Source organism: Ammodytes marinus (genome assembly GCF_949987685.1).
Source record: "Ammodytes marinus genome assembly, chromosome: 7".
In the NCBI taxonomy this organism is placed as follows: Eukaryota; Metazoa; Chordata; class Actinopteri; order Uranoscopiformes; family Ammodytidae; genus Ammodytes; species Ammodytes marinus.
Window position 1 is genome coordinate 3,645,794 of NC_137211.1, and position 12,500 is coordinate 3,658,293.

The following is a 12,500-nucleotide window of genomic DNA, read 5'->3' on the forward strand; positions in this document are numbered from 1 at the left end:
AAGAATTAGATGTAGAGTAAATATGTTTTGTAAACTAACTGCAGGCTCTGTGAATGTAAACAAACACCCCTCCTCTGAAACTACATAGTGCACCTTTAAACGTTCAACTAATAATAAAAAAATTAAATAAAGCCATCATAGTGCAACTTTAAGAAGAACACACAAAGTAACCAAACTAAACGATATACAATATACGGCAACATGAAACTGACACACACACTCACGCACACACACACACACACACACACACACACACACACACACACACACACACACACACACACACACACACACACACACACACACACACACACACACACACACACACATACATACACACACACACACACTCACATACACTCACACACTCACACACACACACACACACACACACACACAAACTGCACAGTACACCTTTAAGACAAGAGCTAAAGCCAGATATATTCCTTCGTTCACGGCCCACAGTGTCTTTGTGAGCTGATCGTGACCTTGCTGTCTTAATGGTGTTTATGTATAAACTGAGTCCAAGTTCCTCCCTGTTAGTCCTACAGCATTCTAGCACAGCAGTCTTATTGTAAACATATCTATTAATTCCTATACCTTTAGTATAATAACTATGACTTTAAAGGTGCTACGAGGAACTTTTAAATATTTCTGAAACAGTCTCATTTTCCCTCTGATGATCATAAATTACATGTAACAGCAAACGAGACCATCAGTGCAAAGAATGCTATTTTTACATAGATTGTCTTAATGCCTTTGGCTGTTTGGCTCGAAAAGCCCTACTAACGTCCTACTCATACTCATTTTGAAGTCAATTTGAGTATGTTGTGGTTGTCTATGCGAGTTTGTGTAGGCGAGAAATGCCCCGGATGAGTACTAACTTCCGGGAAGATTTTGCGTATGGATCGATAGGATACTTTTCCTACTCAAACGCCCCACAATGCATTGCGTCTTTTCAAATGGGTACGCTCACCCAGGAACAACAGCTGGCGTAGTAAAAACACTACCGCTTTTGTCCAAAGGGGGGCGCTATAATTAACACAAATTAAAAGTTCCTCGGAGCACCTTTAATATTCCTATTGGGACATATACAATTCTTATTTATGGCCATTAAAGGTGTATTTTCTGGTTAGGCACCTTCAAAGAGGAAGAGACACAAAATAGCAGAAATGAATGTTTTTTCATATTAAAGGTGGAGTCAGTGATTCTGGAGAACGCTTGTCAGAATCAGTGAATATCTCCTCACGATCCCACTACCTGTCTGTACTGTGTGTGTGTGTGCTGAAAAATAATTCCAGTGTTAATACACAGCCTAGGCTCTGTAAACGGGCATGTTGCTAGCTTCACGCTGGGCCCTCTTTGTTTACATGCCTTGTGTTTACATACCAGTTTACAGAGCCTAGGCTGTGTATTAACATCAGATTATTTTTCAGCGCCCACACAGTACAGACAGGTAGTGGATCATGAGGAGATATTCACTGATTTTGACACAAAAGTGATTTTGACAACAAGCGTTCTCCAGAATCACTGACTCCACCTTTAATGTGCTCTTATCATGAACAGAAGTGGTATTTTCAGAAGTGATCCCTCCCTATCCTTAGCCCAGGCTCCTAATCTGTCTCATTGTGTGGCCCAAGCCTTTTCATGAATCACACTAGACGGGCTTGGGATGAAGGCAATGCAATGGGAGGTGCTTTTGAAATATCGTTAGCTTAATAGCATAATTGCCTCAGTCATATTTACTCTACTCTGATTTTACTCTACATCTACTCTATTCTACATCTACTCTATTCTACATGTTTTCGTTAGCCTAATAGCATAATTGCCTAAGTCATATTTTAAGGGTTATAGAGCAGGGTAAAGTAGATGTAGAATAGAGTAGAATAGAGTAGATGTAGAGTAAAAGTAGAGTAAATATGATTTAGACAATTATGCTATGAGGCTAACGATATGTAAACAAAAACAAAAAAGTTGGAAGGTGGTTTCAGTTTTTTGCATATTTCTTTTAAAGTTTTTTTTATGGCATTTTCAAGCTTTATTAGACAGTACAGAGTTGAAATGGGGAGACAGAGAGAGAGAGAGAGAGAGAGACACACAGAGAGAGAGAGAGAGAGGGGGGATGACCTGCAGTAAAGGTCCACGGGTTGAATTTGAACCCGTGACCACTGCAACGAAGGGCGGAGCCAATATGGTACGCGCTCTATCCACTACGACACCAGAGCGCCCTGTTTTTTTTACGATGTGTTTGAACATGTGGAAACCGCTGGCTATCGAATGTCAACATCCATCTTTCTTTTTATCTTTGTGAGTTCATGCGTCTAAGTATGTTGTCCTCCACTGTAGCTGGTTTGAATTACACACTTCAGTTCTACAAAGAAAAGAGAAGTGAGATGTGTGTTCTAGGTCTCTCTCTCTCTGTTTCTGTCTCTCTCTCTCTCTCTTTCTCTCTCGTTCTCCCCCTCTCTCTCTCTTCCTCCCTCTCTATCTCTCTCTCTCTCTCTTTCTCTCTCTCTATCTCTGTCTCTCTCTCTCTCTGTCCCTCTCTCTCTCTCTTTCTCTCTCGTTCTCCCCCTCTCTCTCTCTTCCTCCATCTAGGTCTCTCTCTCTCTCTCTCTCTGTTCCTGTCTCCCTCTCTCTCTCTCTTTCTCTCTCATTCTCCCCCTCTCTCTCTCTTCCTCCCTCTCTATCTCTCTATCTCTCTCTCTCTATGTCTCTCTGTCCCTCTCTTTCTTTCTCTCTCTCTCTGAGGTTTGATTTTGTAAAGAAACATAAGTAAAAAAAAAAAAAAAAAAAAAAACTTCAAACAGATTTAGTGTGGAAACGCCTTTAGAAACACCCGGAGGCATCCATATTTCTCCCCTAAATGATCTGTCATGTTTATGCCATTTGAGTATGGTGTGGTTGTGAATGCGAATTTCTGTAGGCGAGAAATGCCCGGATGAGTACTAACATCCAGGAAGATTTTGTTTATGGATCGATAAGTAACTTGTCCTACTCAACCGCCCCGCAGTGCATTGTGTCTTTTCAAATGACTCTTTATTGCGTCTGTGTATTTCAGTGTAAACGGTCCGACGAACCTCATGTACACAATGGATGGTTAAGTAGACAGTATGTAGTATATACATGTTGAGTATGTAGGATGGAGGACGTTAGTAGGGCTTTATGGTTAAGTAGACAGCATGTAGTATATACATGTTGATTATGTAGGAGGGAGGACGTTAGTAGGGCTTTATGGTTAAGTAGACAGTATGTAGTATGTTGAGTATGTAGGAGGGAGGACGTTAGTAGGGCTTTATGGTTAAGTAGACAGTATGTAGTATGCTGAGTATGTAGGAGGGAGGACGTTAGTAGGGCTTTATGGTTAAGTAGACAGTATGTAGTATATACATGCTGAGTATGTAGGAGGGAGGACGTTAGTAGGGCTTTATGGTTAAGTAGACAGTATGTAGTATATACATGCTGAGTATGTAGGAGGGAGGACGTTAGTAGGGCTTCATGGTTAAGTAGACAGTAGCCCCTTTTACACAGCCAGTGAAAGCCGGGAATATGCCGGCCTTTCGGCCCTCCCCCCAGCTGTGTAAATGCGACAGTTGCGGAACGAGGGAAGAAAGGTGCGAGTGATCGTTCCGGGAATTTTACTACCTCGGGGGGTAGTAAGATTCCCGACACGATCAGTTCCGCCTCTCTGTTTAAATGCTCCAGCTTGTTGTTGCGGAACAGGGGGGCGTTTGACGTTCCATAGTCTACGTTCTAAACATGCGACCATGTTAGCAGTTGAAGGACGTGTGTTTAACATTAACCACGGCGGCCTGATGTCCCGTAAAAATCACCAAATAAAAGGAACGGTGTATAATCTAGCTGATCATAAGGTCCGTTGCTCAATCCAAACCCCCGCGCTTCATTTTGCAGAGTGTATGAGTCTATTTCTGCCCAGGAGAAGTTGTACAATGGAAAGCTAGGCTAGGCTAAGTAAGGGATAAAGTATAGCGAACGGGTCACTTGCTAGAAATAAAGACCGACAAGCTGAAGCAGGAGCCCGACGCGCAGCGGAGGGCTCTTGTTCAGCTTGAAGGTCGACCTAGTAACGGGGGAATAGTCTGCTCGCCCCGCTAGACTGTCTGCTTCAGCTGACTGAAGGCTCGGGCTCAGCTGTTAGCCACAGCTACTGTTTTGCTAACACATTCCGCCGCCGCTATTATTATCCTTACTGAGCGTATATCCACACTTTATTTCTGTCTACAGTAACGTGACTTCACACACTGTGTGTATGTGTGTGTATGTCTGATTGGCAGATCGCTGCCCTCACAAAGAGACTCGCTCACAACCAACCTGTCACACACACACACACACACACACACACACACACACACACACACACACACAGAGGTGAAGCGGTCGGATTGATTTAGTCAGTTTGGTTAACTGTCCCAGTGATGTTGGACTCAGCGCGTAGCGAGATCAACTGGCACATCGTGGGGACAGTAAAATACGGCCCTCTTACTGCAAGCTCCAGCACTTCTGCTCTCAATTCACCGGCCATTGTTGTTGTTGTAAAGCAGCTGACCGGCGCGGCGCTAAATGTTTACGTCACACCTGACGCTGTTTACAAGCACCTCTTTCATTCCGGAGCGCTGTGTAAAAGGGACTACTGATGCGCCAGCAGGCTGGCGTTGCTTGGTTCTGTGTAAATAACACAGAAGCAAGCAAAGCCGGCATATTGGAGTGATGTTGTTCCGTCAATATGCCGCAATCTCTGTGTAAAAGGGGCTAGTATGTAGTATATACATGTTGATTATGTAGGAGGGAGGACGTTAGTAGGGCTTTATGGTTAAGTAGACAGTATGTAGTATATACATGTTGATTATGTAGGAGGGAGGACGTTAGTAGGGCTTTATGGTTAAGTAGACAGTATGTAGTATATACATGCTGAGTATGTAGGAGGGAGGACGTTAGTAGGGCTTTATGGTTAAGTAGACAGTATGTAGTATATACATGTTGAGTATGTAGGAGGGAAGACGTTAGTAGGGCTTTATGGTTAAGTAGACAGTATGTAGTATATACATGCTGAGTATGTAGGAGGGAGGACGTTAGTGGGGCTTTATGGTTAAGTAGACAGTATGTAGTATATACATGCTGAGTATGTAGGAGGGAGGACGTTAGTAGGGCTTTATGGTTAAGTAGACAGTATGTAGTATATACATGTTGAGTATGTAGGAGGGAGGACGTTAGTAGGGCTTTTACAACACAGCCCAAGTCTAGATAGTTTTTTGTTTTCCTTCTTCCTTTTAGCAGTTGGCTCATATAGTTCCTCTTCTTGCCGGTTTCTTCACCGTGTGTCTGTTGCTTACTTCCTCATTTCTTAAAGCTGCAGTGTGTAGAATTTTGGGTTTTGTTTCCTAACAGATTTTGTAGAAAGTAATTATAATATCCATAAGTACATTTAATTTAGTGCATAATAGCTGACATTTTTTTTTGAATTATTATTTTTTCCCTCAGAAAGGGTCTCATATATGTCCATATTTCTGCATATTTTGGACCAAGGCCTAGTGCTGCCATCTTGAAAGTGTCATAGTTGGAATGTCATCAGGTGCATTGTTTAAAATTTAGAATTGTTCTTGTCCTTGAAGGCCACTGTAGCTTCTGTTATTATTCTAAAGGGTTGGGGTTACCCAGGGAGTGTTGCATTCTAGAACTTTATAGAACTTTCTTGATGATGTCATATTACACACTGCACCTTTAAGTCTGTCATCACCTTTTGTTCTTGTCCTAAAATCAAGTCTCATTATTTTTTTTTATTTGTTTTGTTATTAATATTTTTATTATTTTCTTAAACAAAACAATCACAGACAACATATACATACACCACAAGACAAACAACTCACAGGACAATACAGAATACAACACAGGGGGGGGGGAGGGGGGTTTGGGGGGGGGGGTGCAGATCCATACTTTTAAATAAATCCATTTAAATGTCCAGTTTCTTAAGTTCATACTTATAAAGTCTCATTATTTGTTGATTAACACAAGTCTCCATTGAAATTGGTCTTTTCAATTCAAATTCAAATTCAAAACAACTTTATTCGTCCCCAGGGGGCAATTGAAGGCGCATAGAGCAGCTGCATTACAAAGGACAGGGCCATGTCCAAACATACAAACAAACAAAAACACAGCGTTGCTACCTGGCAGACAATACACACAAGCACAGGTGTCTACAAATACACAAATATACAGTATCTCACAAAAGTGAGTACACCCCTCACATTTCTTCACATTTTTCTTTATATCTTTCCATGGGACAACACTGAATAAATGACACTTTGATACAATGTAAAGTAGTCAGTGTACAGCTTGTATAACAGTGTAAATGTACTGTCCCCTTAAAATAACTCGACACACAGCCATTAATGTCTAAACTGCTGGCAACAAAAGTGAGTACACCCCTTAGAAAAAATTTACAAATTGGGCCCAAAGTGTAAATATTTTGTGTGGCCACTGGCCACCATTATTTTCCAGCACTGCCTTAACCCTCTTGGGCATGTAGTTCACTAGAGCTTCACAGGTTGCAACTGGAACCCTCTTCCACCCATTTATGACAGCATCACAGAGCTGGTGGATATTAAAGACCTTGCGCTCCTCCACCTTCTGTTTGAGGATGCCCCAAAGATGCTCAATAGGGTTTAGGTCTGAAGACATGCTTGGCCAGGCCATAACCTTTACCCTCAGCTTTTTTAGCAAGCCACTGGTCGTCTTGGAGGTGTGTTTGGGGTCGTTATCATGTTGCAATACCACCCTGCGGCCCAGTTTACGAAGGTTGAGTGCACGTGGTCAGCGTCATACACAGAGGTTGGCTTTGGAAAATAGACGTATGAGTGCTGCCAGCATTGCTGAAGGGCTTGAAGGGGTGGGGGGTCAACATGTCAGTGCTCAGACCATACGCCACACTCTGCATCATACTGGTCTGCATGGCTGTCATCCCAGAAGGAAGCCTATTCTAAAGATGATGCACAAGAAACCCCACAAAAAGTTTGCTGAAGACAAACAGACTACGGACATGGATTACTGCAACCATGTCCTGTGGTCTGATGAGACCAAAATACATTTATTTGGTTCAGATGATGTTAAGAGTGTGGAGCGGCAACCAGGTGAGGAGTACAAAGACAAGTGTGTCTTGCCTAGAGTCAAGCATGGTGGTTGGAGTGTCATGGTCTGGGGCTGCATGAGTGCTGCCAGCACTGGGGATCTACAGTTCATTGAATTCTAACATGTACTGTGACATACTGAAGCAGAGCATGATCCCCTCCCTTCATAAACTGGGCCGCAGGGCAGTACTGCAACATGATAACGACCCCAAACACCCCTCCGAACGACCACTGGCTTGCTAAAGAAGCTGAGGGTAAAGGTTATGGACTGGCCAAGCATATCTCCAGTCTTAAACCCTATTGAGCATCTTTGGGGCATCCTCAAACGGGAGATGGAGGAGCGCAAGGACTCTAATATCCACCAGCTCCTTGATGTCGTCATGAATGGGTAGAAGAGGGTTCCAGTTGCAACCTGTGAAGCTCTAGTGAACTACATGCCCAAGAGGGTTAAGGCAGTGCTAGAAAATAATGATGGCAAAACAAAATATTGACACTTTGGGCCCAATTTGGACATTTTTTCTTAGGGGTGTACTCACTTTTGTTGCCAACAGTTTAGACATTAATGGCTGTGTGTCGAGTTATTTTGAGGGGACAGTAAATTTACACTGTTATACAAGCTGTACACTGACTACTTGACATTGTATCAAAGTGTCATTTATTCAGTGTTGTCGCATGGAAAGATATAATGAAATATTTGAAGAAATGTTAGGGGTGTACTCACTTTTGTGAGATACTGTATATATAATATGTATGAAATATGCAAAGTGCATGTTTATAAATGGAGAACTGACTCTCAGCAGTGTACAATGTGTCAAATATGACAGAAATATAAAGTGCAATCAATTAAAAAATTAAATAATAATAATAATAAAAAAAAAAAAACATGCTGGTCATAATACGCATGCTGGTCATAATACACATACTGGTCATAATACACATACTGGTCATAATACACATGCTGGTCATAATACACATGCTGGTCATAATACACATGCTGGTCATAATACACATGCTGGTCATAATACACATGCTGGTCATAATACACATGCTGCTGGTCATAATACACATGCTGGTCATAATACACCTGCTGGTCATAATACGCATGCTGGTCATAATACGCATGCTGGTCATAATACGCATGCTGGTCATAATACGCATGCTGGTCATAATACGCATGCTGGTCATAATACACATGCTGGTCATAATACACATGCTGGTCATAATACACATGCTGGTCATAATACACATGCTGGTCATAATACGCATGCTGGTCATAATACACATGCTGGTCATAATACACATGCTGGTCATAATACACATGCTGGTCATAATACACATGCTGGTCATAATACGCATCTCCCCTCTCGAGTTACCACACTTCAGAGGGGGTCAGAGCGCAGGGTCAGCCGTAGAGCAGTTAAAAATACTGTTCTAGTATTTACCTGTTTGAGCCCTGGGTCGTCCCAGCAGTAATGACTTTTGAGTACCTGGTGAAATCTGCACACACACTCACTATGGCCTTTTTTCTTTCCTTCCGTGTGTGTGTGTGTGTGTGTGTGTGTGTGTGTGTGTGTGTGTGTGTGTGTGTGTGTGTGTGTGTGTGTGTGTGTGTGTGTGTGTGTGTGTGTGTGTGTGTGTGTGTGTTCACTTGTGTTTTGGGTGATGAATATGCATTCTGTGGGTGTTTGTCGTGTGCGTGTTCTTGTGGCATTTCACACACACATTCATGTACGACTTGGTACGTTGTCGGGATGCATCCATGCTGTGCTTGTGTGTGGCATATTTTGCGTGAATACATGTTTGTGCATAAATTTGTGCGTTCCCATGGTTGTGTGTGTGTGTGTGTGTGCGCGCGCACGTTCATATGCGTGTGTGTGTTTGTGTGTGTGTGTGTGCTCTATGTGGGTTTGTGTGAACTTGTGTGCGTGCGTGTGTGTGTGTGTGTGTGTGTGTGTGTGTGTGTGTGTGTGGGTGTGTGTGTGTGTGTGCGTGTGCGTGTGCGTGTGCGTGTGCGTGTGCGTGTGCGTGTGCGTGTGCGTGTGCGTGTGTGTGTGTGTGTGTGTAAAGCAGAGGTCGGAGGCAGAAGGGGGGATGACATGCATGTGTCCGGTCTGCTAACATCGCTGACGACTCGCACACTAACCGACCGCCCAAGACATGACGGATGTACTGGTAAAGCAACTGCATCTCTCTATCTCTCTCTCTCTCCCTCTCTCTCTCTCTCTCTCTTTCTATCCCCTCTCTCTATCTATCTCTCTCCCTCTCTTTATCTCTCTCTCTCTCCCTCTCTCTCTCTATCCCCTCTCTCTATCTATCTCTCTCCCTCTCTTTATCTCTCTCTCTCCCTCTCTCTCTCTTTCTCTTTATCTCCCTCTCTCTATCTACCTCTCCCTCACTCTCTCTCTCTCCCTCTCCCCCTCTCTCTCTCACCCTCTCTCGCCCTCTCTCTCTCTCTTCCTCTCTCTCCCCATTTCAATTATTTGCGTAAAGGTGCTCCGAGGAACTTTCAGTGTGTGTTAATTCCAGCACCCCCTTTGGACAGAAGCGGTAGTGTTTTTACTACGCCAGCTGTTGTTCCTGGGTGAGCGTATACCCATGACAAAGGCATAAAGAAAAACTTTATAAAAATAGCATTCTTTGCACTGATGGTCTCGTTTGCTGTTACATGTAATACATGATCATCAGAGGAAAAATTTGACTGTTTCAGAAATATTTAAAAGTTCCTCGTAGCACCTTCTAAACTATCCAAAAAAAGTGTAGTGGATAGAGCGCGTACATATTGGCTCTGGCCTTCGTTGCAGTGGTCACGCTTTTGAGTCCGACCCGTGGACCTTTACTGGTCATCCCCTCTCTCTGTCTCTCTCTCTGTCTCTCTCTCTCTCTCTCTCTCTCTCTGTCTCTCTCTCTCTCTCTGTCTCCCCATTTCAACTCTGTACTGTCTAATAGAGCTTGAAAATGCCAAAAAAAATATCTTTAAAAAAAACACCCCAAAAAACCTCTTAGTGACCAGATGATGCCATGAGGCCTTTGTTGTGTGCTGTGATAGGGCCACTCCTTGTTTTCTCATGGAGATTAATACGTCTAATGTTTCATCTCATCTAACCCTGACCCATATCTCATTGTGGAAGGAGTCCCATATGATTTTGATACCAGGCATCAGGGATTTACTCCTATTCATTTAGATGTGTGTGTGTGTGTGTGTGTGTGTGTGTGTGTGTGTGTGTGATTGTGTGTGTGTCTCCAAAGAGCTTTTGAACCCTAAACTGCTCCTGATAGTTAGCTTGCACCCTGCGTGGTAGCTGCTGCTGCTATCGGTGTATGAATGTGTGTGTGATTGGGTGAATGTGTACAAAACAATGTAAAGCGCTTTGAGTCTGTGAAAAACCAGGGAAAAGCGCTATATAAGTGGGAGTCCATTTACCATTTGAAAAGGCAACACAGATCTGATGATCATGGATTCCTGAAAACAAAGTCAGATTTGTGAAGTTTGGCGCTCTATTGAAGCGAAAGATGTGCACGCTGACACACACACACACACACACACACACACACACACACACACACACACACACACACACACACACACACACACTTCCATTGAAGCGAGAGATGTGGACAAGTCAAGACTGGACTCCACTGGGGGATCCAAGGAATGTTAAAGATTTTGGGAGCTTTTCTCTGTAAGCCATCAGGGAATGAATGGGCCCATGCAGTGTGTGTGTGTGTGTGTGTGTGTGTGTGTGTGTGTGTGTGTGTGTGTGTGTTGGTAAGCCACAGCATGTCTGTATCTATTTATCTATGTGTTTGTCTAATTTGTACCCTATGTTAGAAAGATAAGTCATTACCACTAGTATTTGCAGCCCACTCGTGTGGGTGTGTGTGCGCGTGCCTGTGGCCTGTGTGTGTATGTCTGTTTGACTGTGTGTGTGTTTGTGTGTGTGTGTGAGTGTTCCCTCGTGTTTGTGTGTGGGTGTGGTTGTGTGTGTGGTTGTGTGTGTGTGTGTGTTCCCTCGTGTGTGTGTGTGTGTGTGTGTGTGTGTGTGTGTGTGTGTGTGTGTGTGTGTGTGTGTGTGTGTGTGTGTGTGTGTGTGTGGTTGTGTTTGCGTGTGTGTGTGTGTGGTTGTGTGTAGACACCAGGTCTGATTCATCAAGTTTCAGAAAGAAACCGAGAAGCCCTGTGTGTCACAATACCTCTGACTGTGTTTCCTGTGTGTGTGTGTGTGTGTGTGTGTGTGTGTGTCTCTCTCTCTCTCTCTCTCTCTCTCTCTCACTCTTTTCCTGTTGCCGTGGACTTGTCTTTCGTAGTTTCTCTTCCTCCTTTACCGGAGTGAAGACACGTTGATTGGTAGCTCCATCGCATAGCTACGAGCTAACCGCTAAAAAAGTGAGAGAATAGAAAACGGAGGGATATACGCTTGTTCTTTCTTTCATTCACTCGCTCTTCGCCGATCCACCTTTTCAATAGACTCGTCTCTGGTGAGATTTGCCGCCGAACGCTCTCTCTCTGTGTGTGTGTGTGTGTGTGTGTGTGTGTGTGTGTGTGTGTGTGTGTGTGTGTGTGTGTTGGTAAGCCACAGCATGTCTGTATCTATTTATCTATGTGTTTGTCTAATTTGTACCCTGTTATGTTAGAAAGATAAGTCATTACCACTAGTATTTGCAGCCCACTTGTGTGTGTGTGTGTGTGTGTGTGTGTGTGTGTGTGTGTGTGTGTGTGTGTGTGTGTGTGTGTGTGTGTGTGTGTGTGTGTGTCAGTTTCATGTTGCCAGCTATTGTACGTTGTTTGGTTACTTTGTGCATAATATAGGATGGCTTTTTTATTTTAATTTGTTCTTATTAGTTGAACGTTTAAAGGTGCACTACACAGTTTCAGAGGGGGGGGGGTTGTTTACATTCACAGAGCCTGCAGTTGGTTTACTAAACATATTTTCTCTACATGTAATTCTTTAGTATTGAATAATTCTATCATCGTAAATCAAAATTATTTTGAGGAACCTGGAACCAAACGTTAAGACTATAATATGTTTGTAAACCAAACTGTGGGCCCTGCTGCTGTAAACAACAACAGTGAAATGTTCAGGAAGCTTTCTTACTTCAAACAGTGTTCCAGGGATCACATTTTCCTGTGAGGAAAGTTTGTTTATTCAGTTATGAGAATATACCTTTAGAAAATGTTTCACTTCTCTGACACACCCAAAGTTACACACTGCTCCTTTAAAAGTTGTCAATCAATAACTCTACAGATAAAGTCAGACAGTATCAATGTCAGCGGTTCGATTCGCTTTATGGCTGCCTATACAGTTGAATTTTTTTTTTTAAAGTTGCTTAGAGACCTACTTCACCGGTGGGAATATGAAG

The 12,500-nt window shown here is 43.0% G+C and overlaps 1 protein-coding gene across 3 annotated transcripts in view; it reads left to right on the forward strand.

Annotated features, from left to right (window-relative positions):
• Positions 1-12,500, forward strand: part of rgs19 (regulator of G protein signaling 19) — a 36,180-nt gene that overhangs the window by 2,230 nt on the left and 21,450 nt on the right. Inside the window, exon 1 of one of the 3 annotated variants that reach the window (XM_080031149.1) lies at positions 9,303-9,314. The exons of 1 other annotated variant lie outside the window; for it this stretch is intronic. The gene's annotated coding sequence lies outside the window, so the exon portion shown is untranslated. Of the gene's footprint in view, positions 1-9,302; positions 9,315-11,479; positions 11,619-12,500 lie in introns of those variants that run through there. One more of the 3 variants, XM_080031150.1, reaches the window with a different exon arrangement.